Here is a 22285-nt window from a genome sequence, read left to right on the forward strand (position 1 = left end):
CCTCACACGCCACCATAGCAACCTTTCTGCACATGCAATTGCTCCTCCAAGTAAATTTGTTCGATTTTGAAGGGGCTGGTGGGGCTGCTGGGAGCGAGAGGAATTTTTCTTTTTCTGAAAATTGTTAACGTCCACGATTGACGACACTCAATTCATTGTGCTATTTTGCGCTCTCTTGACAAATGAGTGTAATCTACCAGCGTTATTTCACATGGGTGAAATACAGAACCTTCAGGAGGAACGACTCCGGATCCACTGGGTTTGCAAATCCAGACCAGATTCTACAGCGAGCCTGTTGGCTAATGGTTGGTTTGAAGGTCTCCTCACTTGAGTTGCTGGCTGGTATCGCTCCACGGGGTCATCGTAGTTGTTCTTGCAGAGAAATTTTTGCGAAGCAAATAGGTCGAGTCCACACACAGACAAAAAAAAAACACACACCTCTCAAACACCACCCTTTGAATTGAAGACAGTTGCTACATTTCTTGGCAGGGGTTGGGGGGGAAGAGAAGAGGAGGTTGCTTTCTTTTGTTTCTACTGGGTGTTTATGAGAGTGGGGCGGGGGGGGAACACCAGGAGGAGGATGATGTGGTGTTGACAAAACTCTTTGGGTTGAAGGTACTAATTGCTGCAGGACTGTGAGTGACAGAAGGTGCAGGAGGAGGAGGACGGGGAAGAGGGGGAGTTGTTCTCTGGCTCTTTCCAAGATGGCTACCAATGATGGAGTAATGTAATAACTTTACATCGCGTTTGTTTGTTTTTTTAGTTTTTGGAAAGGTTCCTTTGACTCCTGGAAGAGGAATTCGAGCGGGGAAATATACAAGGACCTTCGCAATCCTGTTTGATTTTGGAAAGGGGGGGAGGGGGGAAGCAGCTGTGTATATAGCATGCCTGTATATTTCTCAGAGAAACCTTTGGATTAGGACTTCAACCGTGCGTTGGATTTCCTCCCCTCATGACTTGTGAGAGGATTTGGGAGGAGGATTCGCAGACACACCACCTCAAGAAAATCTCTTGATTTATATTAGACAGACATTCTCTCACCTCTCTGCTGCTCTTTCTCTTCCTGTTTCCCCTTTCTTTTCATTTCCTCTTTTTTTTTGAAATTTCTTCTTGTGTCTGTCGCGAAGTTTCTTTTTTATTAGAGGGGGTGACGGAAACTAACGTCGAAAGGAAAAGAAGCTTCGAAGTATTTTTTTCTTGCCCCCCCCCTTCTCCACCCCTATTTAGTGGAGGATTTTTCTTTTTTTTAAAAGGGAAAGGAGTAAGTGTCTTTCGAGAGCGACAGGGAAGAGGAAACAACAACAAAAGGCTCGACGCTTGAGGCGGCTTTTCTTTTTCAATATATTATATAATTTTTTTTGGGACGTGGCAAGAGAAGAAGGTTTTCTTTTTAAGGGAAGAGAAGCGGGGCTAAGGAAAAAAAAAACAAAATCCATCGAAGACTCTGGATAAATTTCTTGTGGCAGTCGATTTCTGAGCTGAGGAAGACAAACTTATTTACTGTTTTTAAAATATACACCAGCCGCGGCCACGACAACAACAGCAACAAAAAAATTAGCTTCTCGACAGGGGAAATCCAAGTTCGTCTGATTATAATTTACACCCTTTTAAAAAAAAAATTCTCAACGAATTTTAAAAAAGCAACCGTTTACCCCGATGACAGTTGAGGTCATGAGCACAAAAACTCCGCTGTTCTAGGATTTAAAAGGTGAGTTTCTCCTTCTTTTTTAATTTTAGAAGTTTCAGTTTTTTTGTGTGTGTTGTAATATAAATGTACACACTAAATTGACGAGGTGGTTGCGTGGCTCCAGCTCCTTTCAGGCCATTGGGGAGGAGAGGAGGAGGAGGGGGGTCGGGCGCCATTGTGTAACTTGCTCAGTCATGGTTTGCAAAAGGAGGACGGATCACTTTTGGATATAAACATACGCTGTCTATCTTTTTCTTTAAAGACCAACTTAAAAATTAGCTTGCAACAACTTAAATGCATCGCTCTTGTGTTGATGCGTGCCACTTTTTCTTGCAGTTTTGTTTTTAAACACCATTTTGTTGACGAGAACAGGGTAGTTAAGGGTGGGGGGGTAGGGGGTGGGGGGTGGAGCTGATGGGGGAAGGGAACGGGAGGGGAAAAAAAATACACTTTTTTTTCCGACCAGTCCCGAGACAAAGCCTGGAAGCTGCTCTCGAAAAACTGTCAAACTAAATTTTTTTGGAGCTACAACTTTTTATCCTCAACGGAGTGAGATCTGGGGCTATTGATCATGCTGTAGGTTTGCTAGATGGGATTCTGATGAATGGGAAAGCAGTCAGATCTTGAATATGTCTAAACTCGCAGTAAAACTGCCAAGTCGAGGTTGAACCTCCTAGTCACGGGTTTCCTTGTTTGTTTTTATATGACAGTATTTCCAATCCAACTTTTTTTTCCTGTTTAAACTGTTAACTGCCATTACTTTTCGGCACAATAAGTTTGGTAGTGAAATGCACATACCAGGTTACACAGGTTTCTTTTTGAGGGCCATGTTTGTTTTGCAAATTTGTTTTGACAATTAAGAACTTGAAAAAGCACGTTTTTTGTCCTCTGATATTGATGGCATCAGCAAATTTCCCGAAGGTAGCTTGTTTTTTCTTTCCCCTTTCTACTAACTTGAATTAAACAGGCTTTCAGCAAATTGTTGTATGTCAAAATGGTAGGACTTAATTTTCCAGCTGAAGAGATCAAAATTATCCTAAAGTGCATATTGTTGTTAAATATGACTAACAGATCTTTTGCTCTGGTAAAATTGCCAATGCATCAAAAGTAGATGAAATAAAACTTGAATGATGCGGCAAAGACTGATGTCACCTTTTGAATTGTACTACCTTTGTATGCTATTTAATATTATAATTTGTTTAAATTATGAAAGGCCTTACTGACCAGGCACACTACTGCAACTAACCTTTACACTGTCCTATATTATGTTAGAATATAGATTTGTAGTAACTTTGAAATCTTTTCATTTGACATTTTTAATTGTACAATGTGTTTAATATACATTAAAAATTTGACAATTTTCTAGTGCAATATTGACAACATGGTACATTAAACAAACAAGCACAAAACTGTTTTCTGATATTGAAATGAAAGGAAATCATCAATTTTGTACTTCTGTATGAGTTGTATACTATGGTTTAATGACTCTGACAGGACTAAAACAATGACATTTGTTCAAGTAAGTAAATACTGTACATACAATATTGTCTGACCAATAGGGAAAGAGACTTTTTTTAACTGAACAGCTGTAATGCATAAGATTGTGCTTCTGGAATAGGAAATGTTCTGTGGTACATATGTTATGTTTTGTGACGAGAGAGAGATACTGGCATGCAGATTCCATAATCTGACATAATGTTCACTCTATGAACAGGAAAGCAACCCTATTTTAATGCATTCGGAAAAACGTGAGGTGCAGTACCAGGTGTAGCTGATATTCAGGTGCTAACCTGGTGAAGCTACATCATGGGACTATATAGAAATTAAATAGCAGCATACCATAGAGTTAAATGATCCTGTCACAATTAGATCAGATTAAAGCTGTGTAGTAGATATCAAGTTGATGCTGGTGGGCCCCTAATGCGAGGAGAATGAACTCAATTAGTGATGGTGCTAAGCAATTGAATGCAGAAGACAGGTTTGGAGTGTTTGCAGCCATTTTCAGCCGGTAGTGAATGACTTCCTGAGGAAAGCAAGTCGGTCATTTTTTTTCATTCCATGCGATGTCAATAAATGACTGAAGGCCCTGGATACACCCTGTATCCTGACAACATTCTGCTGTGTTGTTGAATATATCTATTTCAAAATAAGCTAAGTCTTTAAGCAGGACTGTGTATCAGTACTATTACAATAATAGCAAAAGCCTGACAAAGTTGAAAATTGCCCAGGTGTGACCTGTGCGCAGAAAGTAGGACTAGTCCATTCTGGCCATTTGGCAGATTATCAGTCTACTCTCAATTGTCAGTAAAGTGGTAAAATGATATGTTGACAATGGTATTCACTTACCACTAATTTGCTCACTGGTGTTGAATTTGCGTTCATCTTGGACTCTTTAGCTTAATATTTCATTACACCCTTGGTCCAAACATAAACTGGGGTGAGGACGTTTATAGTTGAGGTAAGGTCAAGGCAACATTTGACCAAGTGATCTCAAGGAGATCTCACATCATGTTGAAGTCTTTTGGGGTGGGGTGTAGGAACAGCTGTCGACTGCTGGAATTATAACTAACAAGATGGTTGTAGTTGTTGGAGATCAATCACCTCTGCTACAGGACACTGTTCAAGGCTTAAATATCTTCAGTTGCTGCATCAATTATCTGTCTAACTTTGCAAGGTTAGTAGTGGGATGTTTACTGCTGATTTGTAGTGTTCAATGGTATTCGCAGTTCCTCAGGTAGTTTAAGCAATTCGAATGTAGTAAGACCTGGACAGGATTTACCTTTGGTTTACAGGAGGTAAGTAACATTTTTTGCCACACGAGTACTAGACTTGGATCACTTCCAGGTAGAAGTGGGTGCTGCAGATGCTGGAGACTTAGAGCCCAGATTAGAGTGGTGCTGGAAAAGCACAGCAGGTCAGGCAACATCCGAGGAGCAGGAAAATTGACATTTTGGGCAATAGCCCTTCATCAGGAGAGGCTCCCAGCCTCATCCCTGATGAAGGGCCTTTGCCCAAAACGTTGATTTTTCTGCTCCTCGGATGCTGCCTGACCTGCTGTGCTTTTCCAGCACCACTCTAATCATGCACTACTTCCAACATAGTCATAGAGATGTACAGCATGGAAACAGATCCTTCGGTCCAACCTGTCCATGCCGACCAAATAACCCACCCCAATCTAGTCCAACTTGCCAGCACCTGGCCCAAATCCCTCCAAACCCTTCCTATTCATATACCCATCCAAGTGCCTCTTAAATGTGCAATTGTACCAGCCTCCACCACTTCCTCTGGCAGCTCATTCCATACACTTACCACAAGAGAATTGACCTCCTGGATTGACTAGGTCACGTGGACAATTTGCATTATCAATTCCTATTTATAATAGAGGCACATCTAAAAGTAATGGCAACAACAATAGTGTGGTATTGAGGGGATACTGCACAATTATTGATGTCAATGTCCTACCTGTCTGCTCAGCTATATTCAAAAATATCTTGTCTTGACTTTTTACTGTAGAAGAGCAGGGAAGTTATCAGTGTCATGACTGATATATATCCCTTAAATCAACAGGACAAAACAAATCTTATCCCTTTACTATTTGTGGGAGTTTGCTTTATGTATATTGGCTGCTATGTTTCCTACATATTCCAAGGAGCATTTTGTTGACTTTTGAAACATTTTGTGGTGGAAAGTATGACAAAAATGCACATCCATTTTGTAAGGTATGGAGCCATAGTCTGCAAAGGATCATAGGCATCCTCTTTCTTTAGAGGGAGACAATTTCATATAAGTTGAGGGCGACCACTCGTCAAGCATGAGGCACAGTGAGGAAGCAAGCCTTCATGAATTTCCACAGCCAGTGGAAGGATTGAACCTGCATTGTTGCCTTTATTCTATCCCACAGTCTAGACATTTTAGCAATTGAGCTAACTGCAGCTGTCATTACTTCATTGGCTTTGGTTTCTCAATGCAGTTTATTTTAAAACTATTGGAGTTTTCTGAGATAAAATGACTTTTTTTTTTGTCTGCTTGTTTTGTTACTCATTGTTTTGGGTCACCAAATGACTTCAATCAAGATTATAACTTACAGCTTAAAACATCATGTGACTGAAGAATGTAAAAACACCATCGACTTGGATTTCATGGACATTTTCACAATGTGAGGCAATGGCTCGATGCATTTTTGAATTCATTCATCTCATTTCAATTAATCAAATATGCTAACATATCACTTCTGCAGTTAATGCTGTAGCAAGTTCAGCTAAGTAAACGTGACCAGCTTGGTTAATGTAAGTTTTCTCAAAGGATTTATGAGAGAAAAAATGTGCATAGTTGAAATAAACCTGTAAAGTAGCATCCAGAATTCATGTTGGTATACTTGAGAAACTAGCACAAAACGCTTTCTACTTGCCCCTTTCTGCATGGAATTTTTGTTTTCTGACTGAGAGTTTGCTTTTTATTTCTTATATAGACTTTTTCTAGTTTGCTTTTCTAGATACTAAATTAGTGACAAAAAAGCTGCCAATATAATCTTTTTTTTTAAAATGTAACATTAGTGCGCATGGTTTAAGTGGTTCTACTTCTATGTCAAACAAGTTGCTGAAGTCTTTAACAAAGCAAAACAACATTGGCAAACTAAAGTTAAGCTATGTAAAGTATTAAGATTTGACATATTGGTTGGAGGCAGAAAGTTAGGATTGAATTGCAGAGCTGAGTCCATGTGCAGGAGGAAGTTATAGAGATAGGAAATGTGTGGCTGTGAAGAAGTTTAAAATACAAGGATCCGAATTAAGTTGCTGGTTCTTCAGGTCCGTGTCTTTTATAGAATTTTATCTTCTGAAGTGGGGCTAGTGCTGTTTCCATCAGCCTATGAACTGAAACTGATAAGTGGGAAAGGGTACCGTGTAACTAAGAATTTGAGCCGTTACAACAGTCTTCTCTGAATTTGAGTAACTGTGCATTCACATTAAGCTACCAGATATGTTGATGAACAAGGTGGTCATAATGAAGCAAAAGAGATTTCAAATAATTACTAGTATGATTGGACACGAGTGTGCTGAGACATTTTCCCTTACTAACTGTGAGACAACCTAGTCTAAATCTTCACTTCAATATCCACACATTTCAAAAGCAAAATAATTCCTGATCCAACTAATTATGGACATGACAGCAGTGATACTGAGAAGAACTGGTTTGGCCAGATGGTTCCTAACTGAAATACTTTTTATATCAGGGTAAAAACATGACATTAATGGATCTATCAGTCGTGTTTTGTTGAAGCTAATTTTTAAGTCCTTGGCTAGTTATTATATAAAAATCCTTATTTCTTTATTTGTACTATGATGAACTCTATCAGATCTTGTTTTTTTTTCTTTTTGCAGTGCCATACGAATCTACTGCATATGATTTTTTTTACTGAGGCACCTTCCTATACTGTATACTCTAAATTCATGGGATTCCTGGTCATAAAACAACAAGCCATTCGCTGAATCATGCAGGTGCAGATGTTCAGAAATTACAATTGAGTATTGCAGATATGTGCGTACTTTGTTGTATAGAATCATAGAAAACTTACTGTACAGAATTAAAGTATTCAGCTTATAACATCTATTGGCTGGGGGCGGTGTGGCATTGTTGGTCAAGGACAGTATTGCACTTGCAGAAAAGATGTTAGGGGACTCGTCAACTGAGGTATGGGCTGAGGTTAGAAACAGAAAAGGAGAGGTCACCCTGTTGGGAGTTTTTTTACAGGCCTCTGAATAGTTCCAGAGATGTAGAGGAAAGGATAGCAAAGATGATTCTCAATAGGAGTGAGAGAGAGAGGGTAGTTGTCATGGGGGACTTCAACTTTCCAAATATTGACTGAGATCATTATAGATGGGTCAGTTTTTGTCCAGTGTGTGCAGGAGGGCTTCCTGACACAGTATGTAGACAGGCCAACAAGGGGTGAAGCCACATTAGATTTGGTACTGTGTAACGAGCCTGGCCAGGTGTTAGACTTGGAAGTAGGTGAGCACTTTGGTGATAGCGATCACAATTCTGTTATGTTCTCTTTTAGTGATAGAAAGAGATAGGTGTATACCACTGGGCAAGAGGTACAGCTGGGGGAAAGGCAATTATGGTACGATTAGGCAAGATTTAGGAAGCATAGGATGGGGAAAGAAACTGCAGGGGATGGGCACGTTAGAAATGTGGAGCTTATTCAAGAAAAGCTCCTGAGTGTCCTAGATAAATGTGTACCTGTCAGGGAGGAAGCTGTGGAGCGCGGGAGCCGTGGTTTATGAAGGAAGTGGAATCTCTCTTCAAGAGGAAGAAGGCTTATGTTAGGACGAGATGTGAAGGCTAGTTAGGGTGCTTGAGGATTACAAGGTAGCCAGAAAAGACCTAAAGAGAGCTCAGAAGAGCCAGGAGGAGACATGAGAAGTTGTTGGCGGTTTGGATCAGGCTAAACCCTAAGGCTTTCAATAGGTATTTAAGGAATAAAAGAATGACGAGTAAGATGAGGGCCAATCAAGGATAGTAGTGGGAAGTTGTGTGTGGAGTCAGAGGAGATAGGGGAAGCACTAAATATTTTTCAACAGTATTCACTCTAGAAAACGACAATGTTGTCAAGGAGAATACTGAGATACAGGCTACTAGACTAGGTGGGATTGAGGTTCACAAGGAAGAGGTATTAGAAATCCTGCAGAGTGTGAAAATAGAAAAGTGCCCTGGGCCGGATGGAATTTATCCTAGGATCCTCTGGGAAGCCAGGGAGGAGATTGCTGAGCCTTTGACATTGATCTTTAAATTGTCATTGTCTACAGGAATAGTGCCAGAAGACTGGAGGATAGCAAATGTGGTTCCCCTGTTCAAGAAGGGGAGTAGAGACAATCCTGGTAATAATAGACCAGTGAGCCTTACTTCAGTTGGTAAAGTGTTGGAAAAGATTATAAGAGATAGGGTTTATAATCATCTAGAAAAGAATAATTTGATTAGGGATAGTCAGCACGGTTTTGTGAAGGGTAGGTCGTGCCTCACAACCTTACTGAGTTCTTTTGAGAAGGTGACCAAACAGGTAGATTAGATTAGATTAGATTAGATTACTTACAGTGTGGAAACAGGCCCTTCGGCCCAACAAGTCCACACCGCCCCCTCCGAAGCGTAACCCACCCATACCCCTACATCTACATTTACCCCTTACCTAACACTATGGGCAATTTAGCATAGCCAATTCACCTGGCCTGCACATCTTTGGACTGTGGGAGGAAACCGGAGCACCCGGAGGAAACCCACGCAGACACGGGGAGAACGTGCAAACTCCACACAGTCAGTCGCCTGAGGCGGGAATTGAACCCGGGTCTCAGGCGCTGCGAGGCAGCAGTGCTAACCACTGTGCCACCGTGCCGCCCAGGTAGATGAGAGTAAACTGGTTGTGGTGTATATGGATTTCAGCAAGGTGTTCGATAAGGTTCCCCACAGTAGGCTATTGTACAAAATGTGGAGGAATAGGATTGTGGGAGATATAGCAGTTTAGATCAGTAATTGTCTTCTTTCAGCAAGCCAGAGGGTGGTGGTTGATGGGAAATGTTCATCCTGGAGTCCAGTTGCTAGTGATCTACTGCAAGGGTCAGTGTTGGGTCCACCGCTGTTTGTCATTTTTATAAACTACCTGGATGAGGGTGTAGAAGGGTGGGTTAGTAAATTTGCAGACGACACTAAGGTCGATGGAGTTGTGGATAGTGACGAAGGATGTTGTAGGTTACAGAGAGACATAGATAAGCTGCAGAGCTGGGTTGAGTTGGCAAATGGAGTTTAATGCGGACAAGTGTGAGGTGATTCACTTTGGTCTGAGTAACCGGAACGCAAAGTACTGGGCTAATGGTACGATTCTTGGTAGGGCAGATGAGCGGAGATCTGTGTCCAGGTACACAGATCCTTGAAAGTTGCCACCCAGGTTGACAGCGTTGTTAAGAAGGCATACAGTGTTTTAGCTTTTATTAATAGAAGGGTCGAGTTCCAGAACCATGAGGTTATGCTACAGCTGTACAAAACTCTGGTGCGGCTGCAGTTGGAGTATTGTGTACAATTCTGGTCACTGCATTTATAAGAAGGATGTGGAAGCTTTGGAAAGGGTGCAGAGGGCATTTACTAGCATGTTGCCTGGTATGGAGGGAAGGTCTTATGAGGAAAGGCTGAGGGACTTGAGGCTGTTTTCGTTGGAGAGAAGAAGGTTGAGAGGTGACTTAATAGAGACATATAAGATGATCAGAGGGTTAAATAGGGTGGACAGGGAGAGCCTTTTTCCAAGTACGGTGACTGCGAGCATGAGGTGGCATAGCTTTAAATTGAGGGGTGATAGATATTGGACAGATGTCAGAAGTCGTTTCTTTACTCAGTAGTAAGGGTATGGAATGCTTTGCCTGCAACAGTAGTAGATTCGCCAACCTTAAGTACATTTCAGTTGTCATTGGGCAAACATATGGACGTACATGGAATAGTGTAAGTTAGATGGGCTTCAGATTGGTATGACAGGTCAGCGCAACATCGAGGGCCGAAGGACCTGTACTGTGCTGTAATGTTCTATGTTCTAATCATACTTGGTAACCTTTTCCATTACAGCACTGCTAACGTAGGTTTATTTCAAATAACTTGAGGGTTTCTACCTCCACCACCAAACTGGGCAGCGAATTCTGGACACCCACCCCTCTCTGGATGTCGGTAGTCTATAAGCACAGAAAAACACTGTTCAGCCAGTTGAGTCTGCACCATTAAAAGTCAACACCTGACTGTTATAATCCTATTTTTCAGCATTTGGCCCATAGCCTTATTCCTTTGCATTACAAGTGCACACTTAAATATTTGTGTTATGAGGGCTTCTGTCACTGGTAGTCTTACAGATAGTGAGTTCCAAATTCCTGTCATATGCTGGTGGAAAAAGTTTCCTCTCAACTCAGTCCAAAAATGTGCAGGTCAGGTAAATTGGCCATGCTAAATTGCCCGTAGTGTTAGGTAAGGGGTAAATGTAGGGGTATGGGTGGGTTGCGCTTCGGCGGGACGGTGTGGACTTGTTGGGCCGAAGGGCCTGTTTCCACACTGTAAGTAATCTAATCTAATCTAATCCTCTAAACCTTTTACAAGTCAAATTAAATCTGTGCCTTCTGATAGTTAATCTCTTTAGATGAAACAGGTCTTCTGTGTTTATCCTATCCAAGCCATTCTTTAATTTGTACATCTCAATTAAGTCACCCTTTTTTTTTAAGATTAGATTACTTACAGTGTGGAAACAGGCCCTTCGGCCCAACAAGTCCACACCGACCCAGACCCATTCCCCTACATTTACCCCTTCACCAATTCACCTAACCTGCACATTTTTGGATTGTGGGAGGAAACCGGAGCACCCGGAGGAAACCCACGCAGACATGGGGTGAACGTGCAAACTCCACACAGAGTCGCCTGAGGCGGGAATTGAACCGGGGTCTCTGGCGCTGTGAGGCAGCAGTGCTAACCACTCTGTCACCGTGCCGCCCTTCTGTTCGAAGGATACACTAAGTTGTTTTCCTATCTTTCAGCATACAAGCAGTTTTCAAGTCCTGGCAATATTCTTATAAAACTCCTCTACTTTCTCAAGAAATTGTATCCTTGTAATGTCATGAACCAGAACTGTATGCAAACCTCCAATTGTGGCCGAACCAGTGTCTTGTATAGTTCTAGTATTAAATCATCGTATTTGATACCTTGGCCAATGAAGGGAAGCATCCAATGTGCTGCCTTTACTACCATATCTACCTTGTGGGCGCGTGCTCAAAGGCCTCTTGTTGCTTCTATCTCTCTCAATAGCCTCATGTTTATTGTGTATTCCCTAAATTTGTTTGACTTTCCAAAATACATGACATCCCATTTGTCAGGGTTAAATTTCATTTGCCACTCACTCAGCAATCCATTAATAACTTTCTACAGTCAAGAGTCATCCTCTTCATTGTCAAATATCTGCCTTCCTTTCTGTTTGTCAGCACAAATTTCCCAATCGAGCCTCCCACACTAAAGTCTAATCTATTGATATACAGCACATTCGAATTAAGGGTCCCAAATCTGAGCCACATGGAGCACCACTAGAAACTGCTTTCCATTCGCAAAAACATTTGTCAATCATTGTCCATTATCCCCTGTCACTGATTCAATTTTTGATCCAACCCATCACATTCCCTTATATTCCATAGACTTTAAGCTTTCTTGTCAGACTGCCATGTGGGGTTTCTCGCATGCCTTGCTAAAATCCATGTAGATAACATCTACTGCACCAACCTCTTGTACATTCCTCAAAAAATTAAATTAAATTAGGAAGACTTAATTTTCCCTTAACAAAACCATGCTGATTATCCCTGAATAATCCATTCATTTCCAACTAACAAATCATGGGTGGTGCTGGCATTGTGCAGCATCGGTGAGCATCCCTTCTTCTGGCCTTGGGGATGGTGGGAGGTGGCTGGGAAGGTTGGGCCTGGGAGACAGCCTTGAGGAACTCCTACAGTGCAGGCAAATGGGACTAGATTAATTTAGGACATCTGGTCAATATGGATAAGCTGAACTGAAGGGTCTGTTTCCGTCCTGTACATCTATATGACTCTTAAGTAATTCCATTTCTGGTATTTGGCCCAACACTACGGTCAAACCAACTGACTTATAATCCAGGCCACACAATGGTCACCTGTAATGTGCTGTTATTGGCTTGATATTAGCAGACTGGTATGGGAAGACTTCGTCAAGTTGTTTATTTTTCTTGGAGTTTTTTTTCCTGAAATGGAGGGGGTAAGAAAAGCATGTACAGATTTAAAGGATGAGTTGTAAAGCAGTAGTTTGTTTTTGAGGTGAAAAATATGTTGATCATTTGCTTGCACATTGGCCTGGGTTGTGAAGTGATCTGTGTATGTGGTTGTACCTGAATGCTTGTTTACTTGTGAGGAAATGTTATCCCCTTTGCTGCTCTGAATTTGATTCCCCTCTCAAGAAACACATGGTGCATTTCAATTGATCTTGGGGTTTACTATTTCTTACAGCCATTTTTTTTCAAACAATATAGGTAATGATTTACTTGACTATCGCTTGAGGGCTCTTAAAGGTTGTGAAAAATGTTTGCTTATAGCATACATAGAATGCTTTGGCACAATGTAAACTGTGACTTGGAAGAACTTAAACTATGGTAATGGATATTGAAATTCTTACTGATACAATGGCTTTGAGGTGTGTTTTGTCTTGGTTTCTTGCACAATAAAATGTCAGACATAGGCGCTGAGCAGTCTGCTCAATCAATAAAGTAAACAGCTTGGCCTTGGAATTTAAAGAAAAGTTGAAACAATAGAAACAGCCTGCATGGGTGGGGTCAAGCTCCCACAGAACCAGGAATTTTAGTTTTTAGTTTTCTGCAGTTGCTGGAGTCTTGAAGCTTGGTGTGGTAGCTCTTATTCCACTTTGTTACAGCTAAATGCTGAGGTTCTCTTCTTACTGCTACAGTTACATGTGAGACAATCTATAAATTGCTAAGGGTGTATTTATGGAATGTTACTGTGTTGGAACAGTTAGTGGTAGTTTGTGTGGTTTTTGCTAAGCATTTTGATAGTTACAGTTAAGTCAATTCCTTTTTATATTTTCTGTGTATTAACTGTAGTGTAAAAAAGAAGTGTCTTTCTTAGTTTTAAATTGCATCTTTAACCCAATACCTTGCACCTATCTTTTAAAATAAGAAAAGTTAGGGTCTAGACTACCTTTTTAATGTTTTGAGTGAGTTAGGTCTGGCCCATAACAAACTGGGGGCCTTTGTTGGGATCAGAATCTCTTAACTCCAGGTTGGGTTTAGAATTATTGGAATTGGAGGCAGAGAGTAATGAGTGTTGGTGTTTTTGTTTTCCATTTCATGTGTTGCATTCAGTTGGTTTAAATAGCATGTGCCTGTGTATTAACAGCTCTTTCAGTCACTAAGTGTTTCCTGGGGGTGGAAAAAGTCACTTCAGGAGTTTTACAGAAAGTGAAAGGCAAAGCTTTTTGAATTGACAGATAAGTTGGTGTTGTCTGTGCGAAAACAGGTGGTAATTTCAACAATAGCTTGCCGTTTACGATTGTAAGAAATGTCATTGGAATCATTGGACCTGGGTAAAATTCAATTGCAAATGAAGCAGCTTGAACATGAAAAGGAAGTGATATAGTTTGAATTATGATTGAAAGCAGAAGATAATCAAAGTGAAGAACTCTAGAAGAGGAAAAAGAAAAGAATACCATTGGCAGAACAAAAAGGAAAGCAAGGCCCTAGGTGAACAAAGCGAGAGCTTTTGGACTTGGTTGGAACTGAAAGTTCAAAGTTTACTTAAAATGCTGGTGGTCGAAATAAAAGGTAGGAGTGATGATGAGCATAGTGATTGACAGCAATCTTGTCGTAGCTGAAGGCCTGGTGGGAGCTGTTTAAGTGTGTCCAAGTATTGCCTAAATTTGACCAGAAGGATGTAGAAGCCTTTTTATTTCATTAGGAAAAGTGGCTAAACAAATGAAATGGCTGGTGTGCATTTTTGGTGATGTTGATTTCAAACAAAGTTGGTAAATAGAGCCAAAAAACTGCCCCAGAAGGTACAACCTGACCAGGGGTTGGTTGTCAAAGTGCCAAATCTCTAAAGAATTTACTTGCACGGGTAAGGTATGCCAGGAGGAGTAGGTAAAGAAATTCAGATTTTGAGGTTCAGGAGAGAGCCAGTCTTCCGTAGATGAGATGTATAATTCAGAAGGGGTATTGCCAGAAAAGATGGTAATATGTGGAATTCCTAGTGAGAAGAGCAATGTTCCATTATATAAAATGAGGTTGGAGACTCTGGTTAAAAGTGGTGGGAGACATAAGACAGAAATTCTTGGTTCCAGCAATGCAGTTTGTCCGTGGTAATATAACTGGATCACAGGTGGGAGTGAAGCCTACTGTGGCTGAAAAGCCAGTGGGAGATCAGGCAACTGAGGTGTAACAGGAAGTACATCCTAGGATTTTTCCTGACTTTGTGGTAATGAGGTCACCAAATCAACAGGTTGAAGTAGGAGGAAAAAGCAAGCGCTCTAGAAAAGGAAGTTGAAGTACAGTTATTAAAGACTGTTTTGATCAAATGGTTGAGAAGAAACAAGAACAGGTGGTGGACAAAGTGGATATTTTTCAGGGAAATTAACTAAATTACAACAGAAGAAAAATTAAAGCAGTTGTATCAAAAAGTATATACAAGAAGAATCTGCATGTATCCCAGAATGTTACTATCTTAAAAATGAAGTCTTGACGAGCAAATAGAGACTGTCACACATTCAGACAAATGGATAGAAGTTCATAAAGTTGTGTTGCCAGTGGTCCATAGAAAGGTGTTACAGGTAGCACACAAGGTATCAGTAGGAGGTCATTTGGGAGTAAGAAAAACTCAAACCAAAATACCAAGACATTTTTATTGGCCTGGCCTGCATAACAATGTGGTTGAATATTGTCGCATATGTCATGCGTGTCTGGGACTTGGAAAGCCTCAGGCAGTGAGAAAGCCAGCACCCTTAATACCCATTCCTGCATTTGAGGAACCTTTTACAAGAGTCTTAATTGACCCCTGTCTAAAACAAAAAGTAGGAATCTGTTTTGGTTAACCATAATGGATTTATAGACTAGATTTCCAGAGACTATTGAATTATACAGTATCACAGCTAAAAGGGTTATAGACGGGTTACTCAATTTTTTTAACTGGCTATGGATTACCCACAGAAATATTATCAGATCAAGGGTCAGATTTTGCATCAAAATTATTCAGGGAAGTCATGGCTATTTTAAGAATAAAACAATTCAAATCTGCATATCATCCAGAATTGCAGGGAGCATCAGAACAGTGACATCAAATTTTAAAGACCATGTTGAGGTCCGAGAGTCAAGGCTATCCAGATGTTTGGGATACAGGAATTCTATTTGTACTGTTTGCAATTAGGGATGCACCTAACAAATTAACTAAATTCAACCCATTTGAATTAGTTTTTGGACGTTAGGTGAGGGGACCACTGAAATAAATTGAGAAGAAATTGATGAGTCAGAATTCTGAGACTACATATTTTGACAAAGATTAAATAGATCGAGGTGAGTTGACCAACAGCTTTAAAAGTCATACAGCATGTGATGAAACTGGAAGCATACGAGGTCAAAATTTGCAATTTTGCTCATAGGCACAGTGGTAGTGCTACTCCAGTGGTAGGTGAACCTTTGAAAAGCAAGCTTTAGTGCGCCTTATCAAAAAGAAATTGAGTGAGGTGAATTATTTGATAATGCTGGATAGAAAGAAATGTGTGGGTCACGTGAATATGCTCCGAATGTATTTTGATATGGAAGGGAAGCAAAATGAGAACGTGGAACTGGTTACAACACAGTGAAGAACCAAGGTCTGATGATTCCTAATTTGGGCATTCCTCAAATTAAATTGGACAGTGAGGAAGTTGTCAAAAGTTGGGATAAATTATTGGGCTATCTTCCAGAAGAAAATCAAAATAACTTGAAAGAGTTGTTAATCATATGGAGGTGCAGTGGACAGCGAAGAGGGTTACCTCAGATTACAGCAGGATCTTGACCAGATGGGCCAGTGGGCTGAGAAGTGGCAGATGGAGTTTAATTCAGATAAATGCGAGGTGCTGCATTTTGGGAAAGCAAATCTTAGCAGGACTTGTACACTTAATGGTAAGGTCCTGGGGAGTGTTGTGAACAAAGAGACCTTGGAGTGCAGGTTCATAGCTCCTTGAAAGTGGAGTTGCAGGTAGATAGGATCGGGAAGAAGGTGTTTGGTATGCTTTCCTTTATTGGTCAGAGTATTGAGTTGGGAGGTCATGTTACGGCTGTACAGGACATTGGTTAGGCCACTTTTGGAATATTGCGTGCAATTCTGGTCTCCTTCCTATTGGAAAGATGTTGTGAAAATTGAAAGGGTTCAGAAAAGATTTACAAGGATGTTGGCAGGGTTGGAGGATCTGAGCTACAATCAGAGCTACAGGTTGGGCTGTTTTCCCTGGAGTGTCGGAGGCTGAGGGGTGACCTTATGGAGGTTTACAAAATTTGAGGGGCATGGATAGAATAAATAGGCAAAGTCTTTTCCCTGGGGTCAGGGAGTCCAGAAATACAGGGCATAGGTTTAGGGTGAGAGGGGAAAGATGTATAAAAGAGACCTAAGGGGCAACTTTTTCACGCAGAGGGTGGTAAGTGTATGGAATGAGCTGCCAGAGGATGTAGTGGAGGCTGGTACAATTGCAACATTTAAAAGGCATTTGGATGGGTATATGAATAGGAAGGGTTTGGAGGGATATGGGCTGGGTGCTGGCGGGTTGGGCCGAAGGGTCTGTTTCCATGCTGTGCATCTTTATGACTTGATGTATGAGAATGAACTGGGGTGTACTCATCTGACTTTGGGATTATCAAATTGTGTGGTATGCATCAATGTGGTGACTAATAGTCAAACATTGAAGGAACACTTTGGAGCATCTGTCAGAACTGTTCGATTGACTTTGGGAGGTTGTCTTGGTGATGAACCAGCTGAGAGAGAGTTCGCAAAAGCCCAAGTCTCATTCTTGCACCATGCTATTGGACATGGAGAGTTTACCCCACAGGATGCCAAAACAAAGGTTGTTGGGGAATTTTGCATTCCATTGAGAAAGGAAATACCACAATTCGTGGGACTCAATTTTTTTCAATTGGAAGTTTTGTATCAAATTTTAGCAGTGTGGTTGCTCCACTGACTGTCTTGTTGAAGCAGTGCAGAAAATTTCCATGGACGGAGGAATGTCAGAAGAGATTTGACAGCCTGAAAGCTGTGTGATCCACTGCCTCAAGTGTTTGCCACATCTAATTACGCAGAGCCATTCAATGTGTCTCAGTGGAAGTGATGTGGGTGTTGGTGTTTTGCTCTTTCAAAAAGGTGATAATAGAACAGAACAGGTACTTTAATCAGTCTTCACAGTTGAAGACACCAGTAGCGTACCAGAACTTCAAGGGTTGGGGTGGTAGGTGCTAGTGGTGTGTTGTGGTTGTCACAAAGGAGAAGGTGCTGGGAAAGGTGGATAAATCACCTGGCCCGGATGGGCTACAGCGCAGGGTTTGAAAGGGATAGCTGAAAAGATTGTAGATGCATTGGTTGTGATCTTTCAGGAATCACTGGAGTCAGGGAGGCTCTGAGGATGGGAAAATGTTTTAAGATGACACCCCTTTTTAAGGGAGGAAGGCAGAAGACCGAATATTACAGGTTGGTTAGCCTGATCTCAGTAATTGGTAAGATTTTAGAGTTCACTATCAAGGATGAGTTTACGTAGTACTTAAAAATGCATGGTAAAATAGGGCTGAGTTAGTACAGCTTTAAGGGGAAGTTGTGCCTGACAAAGCTGTGAGAAACCTTTTGAGGGCATAATGAACAAGTTAGACAAAGGAGAGCAAGTGAAGTGATCTGTTTGGATTTCAAGAAGGCCTTTGACTGGGAAGTTACTAAATATGATGCGAGCCTTTTGTGTTCGTGGCAAGGTATTGGCATGGGTAGAGGATTGACTGGCAGGAAACAGTAGCAATAAAGGGGTCTTTTTCACCATGGCAATTGGTGACTAGTGGAGTTCTGCAGAGGCAAATGTTGGGCCCACAACTGTTCTCTCAAATATTCACTTAACTGCAAACTGAACATGCATGTTAACCTTAACAAGGCAACTGTATTATTATAATTCATTTCAAGAGGCCTAGAAGATAAGCAAGAATATGCTGCTATGGCTGCACAAGCATTGACTCTGATTTCTCTCCACAGATGCTGCCAAACCTGCTGATCTTTTCCAGCAATTTCTGTTTTTGTTTCTGATTTGTAGTGCACACCTTTTTGGTTTTTATGAGGCTGTATAAAGCCCAAGTCAGACTGCATTTGGAATATTGTGTATCTAAGGAGGGTGTCCTGGCCTTGTAGCAGGTGCAGATGAGGTTCTCAAGAAAGATTCCGGGGATGAAAGACTCATTGCATGATGAGGATTTGAGGACTTTGGACCTGTCCCCAATGGAATAAAGAAGGATGGAGGGGGCAATCTCATTGAAACCTATAAAATACTGAGAGGCCTGGATATAGTTGGCGTGGAGATGATGTTTCCATTAATGGGAGAGACTAGGATCAGAGGGCACAGCCTCAATGAAATGATGACTGTTTAGAACTGAGATTAGGAATTTCTTCAGAAGGTGGTGAATCTGTGGAACTCATTGCTGCAGATGTCTTGGAGGCCAAGTTATTGAGTGTATTTAAGGCACACGTGGATAGGTTCTTGCTTAAGGGGATCAAAGGTTACTAGGAAAAGGCAGAATAATGGGATTGTGAAACATGTCGACCATGATCAAATTGTGGAGCAGGCGTGATGGGCTGAATGGCCTATTTCTACTATCTTTCTTTGGACCTGGAACAAGACCCAACACAGCTGACTTTTCATAAATTGCTCCAGAAATTGAAACTAATGGGCAGTTATCCTTCCTATAATACGTGACCAGAACTGCACATGGTACTCTCCTTCCCATGTTGCATTCCACAGACACCCAACACCAACTCAATCACGACCTGGTATCTCTCAAACCTGCTCTACCGGGCATCCCTTCACTTACTCCAGATAGTTACCTCCTTTCAGCAGCTGTGAAGGTGGCATTAAGATTTCTTCAACCTGAAATACGTAAGGAATTGCAGTGAAAAAGTGTGGTTTCAGTGGTGACCCACTTTGCTGTTGGCTGCATAGGTTCCTCACCTGGACTAAGCTGCTTTAGCTGAGGAAATGTCAGACCCAAAATATTGCACTGACAACTCCTTTCAAGGTAAGTGTTCTTTTGTTTTTGTTCAATAAAGATCAAAAATACCAATGTTTGCTACAATTGCATGTTACTCCAGACACTGGAATGAAAACAAGCCTTGTAGTAAAACAAATCTTGAACTATCTTGGAGTGATAAATGCAAAATACTGTGAATGCTGGAAGTCTCAAGCAAATTACTGGAGAAATTAAGCAGATACGACAGCATCTGTGGAGATAGTACCAGTTAATGTTTTTGTCCGATATGAGGCTTTGTAACATCTTCAGTATTTAACTGTATTTGTACTTGTGTGATGAGTGATGTTGAAGTTGACCTAAATTTTTTTTAATGATGATTAAATATGCTTTCAAATTTTAGGAAAGTTGAGATTTTTCTACAATTTGTTTTATACAAAGTAGTTGAAGTTTGAATGGCTGATGTGCATGTAGAACTTCACCGTTGACAAGGTCCTAATAGTAGATCTCTTAGTAAAATTGAAATTCATTGGATTAAAATGTAACGGAGGCATGGATAATGAATTTACTGAAAAGACAAATTTCAAAGTAGATTATTAATAGTTTTATTTTATTTCTGACAAGATGTATGTGGTAGAGTTAAGGTAGTTGATGACAAGAAAATATTTACATGCAGCAAGTGATTAAGATCTGGAGTACACTGTTTGCAGGTGTGTGGAGGCAGTTTCAATTGAGGCAGTCAGGAGAGAATTGGATTAATATGAAAATAAAGAACGTGTAAGGCTGTGTGGTGAAGGCAGGATAGTGACATTAAGTGAACTAATTCACAACAAACCAAAGACTTTCACTACTGTTATTGTAATATGTGTTACATTATTACAAATTTTCTGGAAAGGAGGCTTTTACGGAGGCTAGAGTACAACTGAATTGATAAGTGACTCATGATCAAACGTGAGAGAATTTGATCTGTATTGTTAAATTGCTCTGTCGGTTGTTATGCAAATGTATGCTAGTGCACTCCATACGATTGTTCTTGATGAAGGATTAAAGATTTTACGTAATCACTGATTTACTTGAATCTAATCTGCAGTTGATAATGTGTCATGGACGATTACCAGTGTATTATCCTGTATGCAGTATCATTTAGCCAGTTGCATTGTACTGAAAATGTAGGCCTGTTGGGATTAATAAATTGTTGGGGGAGATGGTGTAAGGTCAGGTTATTAAACCAATATATTGTAGCGTTTCATCAGTCATCACCTATAAATATTTCTGTTAGTTTCTCACAAGGATGAGATAACTATCATTACAATGTAAGCAAATTTTGAAAGTTAGAATCGCTAAGTGTGTAAAAAAACCAAAATACTATAGGTGTTGGAAATACTGAACAAATCAGGGAGGACCTATGCGCAGAGAAACTGAATTTATGCTTCAAGTTTTTCAAAACTCATTCATGGGATATTGGTATTGCAGGCTAGACCAGTATTTATTGTTTATCCCTAATTGACCTCAAAGATGGTGGTGAGCTCTCTTCTTTACTCACTGCATTTCATGTGGTGTGGGTAAACTGACAGTGATTTAGGGACTGTGTTCTGGGAATTTGACTCTGCCAGTGAAGGGACAGCAATACAATTCCAAGTCAGGATAGTATCTGACTTGGTGGGGAACCTGTAGTGGTGTTCCCATGTATCATGTCTTTCCATACTGTATAAGTCATGGATTTGGGAGGTACTGCTTAAGAATATAAATGTTGAAATGTTGCAACACCAACATCAAGCTCAAGTTCTCCTTCTCAATTACAGCGTATTTCTTTGATCTTGTAGATGGTACGCAGGCTTGCCATTGTGTCATTGTCTACTTATTTGATCAGATTAAAATTAAGCAGGGTAACTTTAATTGTGTAAATTTTTGAAAACACTTTGTAGCAAGGTATCCTGTTTAAGAAGAAGTGGTGTTGAAAATTTAATGTCTTAAGGTTTTGGTTGTCTTTATTTGAGGTGAAGTGATACTACACCATTGACCACTACTTTTCAGTAATTACAATTACGCAGTACAATTTTACAATTTGACAAGAAATTGTTCTTTCAAAATTAAAAATACATTCTTCAATAACTTAATGTATTATAGTAAGATGCCTCACCATCACAACTGTTTGTGAAATGAAAGGCAAGCTGTTTTCATTCGGTATTTACGGTAGTAAACCTAGTCAGCAATTTATTTGCAGAATTAAACTCATTTGTCCATGGTTGGAACAAGTAATTGGCAAGGTATTTTCAACTCCAAAGCATACTGAGAGAATGCATTTCAGAGTTGTTTCCTTTTAATGCATCAAAATGTAACATTCCATTAACTTCACTTTTCTTCATAGTGCCTTTCAGTTTAGAAATACGCCACAAAGAAGTGTTGTACAAGTCTTTTGATTTTTGCCAATGTTTTAGAATGTGAGAGCAAGGTGGTTGAAAGTTTTGTCGTTGATAGTGAACCGTGTGTGGGATTGACACCGTCAGAAAACCCCCTTCCGCTCAGATACTGCTTTCCTTAACGTTTCCAGCACTTTAAGTTTTTGTATAGGAACAGCATTGAGGTTCTCTTGATTTTTGCCTTCGGTAAGCCTAAATTCTTCGTGCATTAAATAAGATTTTATTGTTTCAAATCCGTCGATTAAAAATATATGTCCCAAAGGAGAATACCAGCAATGCATGTTTCTGAATGAGTTGCTTATATACATTAAAAAAGGAAAACATTAGAAGCGTTAAATATGAAATGTAAAAAAGGGTTCCTAGATAGTTATTGAGACCCAAGTTGTTTGAAAGCCTAGGATAATGCAA

The 22285-nt window shown here is 40.4% G+C and overlaps 1 protein-coding gene across 9 annotated transcripts in view; it reads left to right on the forward strand.

The window, feature by feature from the left end:
• Nucleotides 1-560: 560 nt before the first annotated feature.
• The window catches only part of kmt2ca (lysine (K)-specific methyltransferase 2Ca), a 506051-nt gene continuing 484326 nt past the window's right edge, over nucleotides 561-22285 (forward strand). For 3 of the 9 annotated variants that reach the window (XM_072576253.1, XM_072576251.1, XM_072576256.1), the window contains exon 1: nucleotides 598-1708. The gene's annotated coding sequence lies outside the window, so the exon portion shown is untranslated. Of the gene's footprint in view, nucleotides 1709-22285 lie in introns of all 9 variants that reach the window. The other 6 variants (XM_072576250.1, XM_072576252.1, XM_072576257.1 and 3 more) reach the window with 3 other exon arrangements.

Source organism: Chiloscyllium punctatum, chromosome 8 (genome assembly GCF_047496795.1).
Source record: "Chiloscyllium punctatum isolate Juve2018m chromosome 8, sChiPun1.3, whole genome shotgun sequence".
Lineage (NCBI taxonomy): Eukaryota > Metazoa > Chordata > Chondrichthyes > Orectolobiformes > Hemiscylliidae > Chiloscyllium > Chiloscyllium punctatum.